This window comes from Sinocyclocheilus anshuiensis, unplaced genomic scaffold (genome assembly GCF_001515605.1).
Source record: "Sinocyclocheilus anshuiensis isolate Anshui unplaced genomic scaffold, SAMN03320099.WGS_v1.1 scaffold1382, whole genome shotgun sequence".
Taxonomy (NCBI): domain Eukaryota; kingdom Metazoa; phylum Chordata; class Actinopteri; order Cypriniformes; family Cyprinidae; genus Sinocyclocheilus; species Sinocyclocheilus anshuiensis.
In genome coordinates this window covers 256,514-258,730 of record NW_015554207.1, presented here as the reverse complement: position 1 = coordinate 258,730, position 2,217 = coordinate 256,514, and the positions used below count along the sequence as shown (strand labels likewise).

The 2,217-nt window shown below is 38.9% G+C and overlaps 1 pseudogene; it reads left to right on the top strand.

Moving 5' to 3' along the window:
• The window catches only part of LOC107671064 (extracellular calcium-sensing receptor-like), a 16,114-nt pseudogene that overhangs the window by 6,605 nt on the left and 7,292 nt on the right, over positions 1-2,217 (top strand).

Genomic DNA, 2,217 nt, shown 5'->3' with positions numbered 1-2,217 from the left:
ATATATATATCTCTATCTATCTATCTATCTATCTATCTATCTATCCCGGACATAAATAATAAATTGTTTGTCTGACAGCAGACAAATAATTTCCAGTATAATTATTATAATAAATATAATTTTTTTAGTATAATAATAGCAACAACAATAATAATAATTGTTATTATACTGGAAATTGTTTGTCTGTTGTCAGTTTTTTGGAACATTCTGTGAGCTGGGCTCAGGCAATTGTTTTTGCAGTTGAGGAAATTAACCGTAGCCCCTCTCTGTTGCCAGGGGTGCAACTGGGTTATCACGTAATGGATAGCTGTTCCCGTATCCCGTTATGTCAATGATCAGTGGAGAAAACAAAACAAAACACCACTAGACCCGCCAACGTCCTCATTGGAGATTCTTCTTCTACACAAAGCATTCTTCTGTCCAGGACCCTGAGTCCCATGCAGATCGCAGTGGTGAGGTTATAGCCTATTACCCACCAAAAAATGTGGATAGAATTGATGTTTAGTCATTTGTAAATATGACATTTAAATGCGTGCGCTGTCAAATAATGTTTGAAATTTTATTTCAGATCAGCTACCTGGCCAGCTGCCCGTGTCTTAGTGACAGACAAAAGTACCCTAATTTCCGCACTGTCCCCAGTGATGCCTATCAGGCATGCACCATGGCACAGATGGCCAAACGCTTCGGCTGGACCGGGGTTGGAGCCGTGGTTGCTGATAATGACTATGGACGCGGGGCTGTACAGGTGTTTGAAAAGAAAATCAAGGGCATGGGAATCTGCTTGGCCTTTTTTCACACACTTTACATGGAGCAGTTGGCAAAGGATGTGGCCCGTGCCGCTGCAACAATCCAAGCCTCTTCTGCCCACGTAATCCTGGTGTTTTCTTGGTATATGGATGTAGAGGTGTTTCTTTTGGAATTGGTCCATAGGAACGTGACAGGCAGGCTGTTCCTGGCCAGTGAGATCTGAAGCACTAGCACCTATCTCTTGGCCAATCCCCAGCTCTACACCATCGCTACACTGGGTGTAGCTTTATGAAGTGCACCTATACCTGGTTTTGATGCACATCTCTGGCAGCTACATCCTGCCCATTACCCTGATGATGAATTCTTGAGGACCTTGTGGGAAAATACATTTGGCTGTAGCCTTATGAAAAGCTCTTCCAAGGCCATTCAGAAAGCCCTGCCTCCATGCAGTGGCAGAGAGAGTATGGAGGGGGTTCAGAGTTGATTTACCGATACTTTTCAACTGACAGTGACGTATAATATTTATTTAGCTGAAAATGCTGCTGCTCATGCACTTCATTCTTTGCTGGCGTGCACCCCGCAAAATAACTCTGATCCTAAAATAAAACCAAAGTGCTCCTCTCCAGACAACATCACCCCAGCAGAGGTAGGCATCTCATGTGACATCTTTTTATTTATTTATTTTTATTATATTTATTTCTATAGTGGTCAAAAAAAAAAAAGAGGGCTGTCAATCGATTCAATTTTTTTAAAATCGAATTTATTACACAATGTGGCAATTAATTAATCTAGTTAATACCATATTAATTGCCCATTAAATTTGACTGAGAAATTACCCACAAAAGAAAATTTAAAGCCATTATTGTGTTACATGAAAAAGCATGAAATATAATTCCTTTTTTTTTTTTTTTTTTTTTTTTTTTTTTTGGGTGAACTCTCCCTTTAATTCGATTTGGCGATCGGCGCTCCAGTCAATCTACTCCACAGCCAATCCCGGGCCCCCTCCTTGCTCGGGCCCCGGGGCTTCAGCCCCGCCTAGCCCTATGGTTAAAACGGCCCTGGGTGTGGTTGCAGAATTGTTTTAAACTTTGAATGAACCTGATCTAACATGAACTAATAATGAACAGGTGTATTTTATTAATATTAACAAAGATTCATAAATACTGTTAACAATTTATTGCTCGTTGTTAGTTGCTACAGTACTTCATGCATTAACTAAGGTTAACTAAGGAAGGTTATTGTAAAGTTACCCATGTAACCCATATCAAGTGAGCATCATTTTAAGATATCTTGATGTCAAGTAAAATTTTCATTTATCTGCAGTCACTTTTTCATAACTTATTATTATTATTTTTTTAGCTTTTAGTGGTTAATGATGTGAAATATAATTGAACATTGAGATGTATATACATAATTATATAATCAGAAAGAAGTGTGTGTAAACATACAGTGTGTGTGTATGTGTGTATA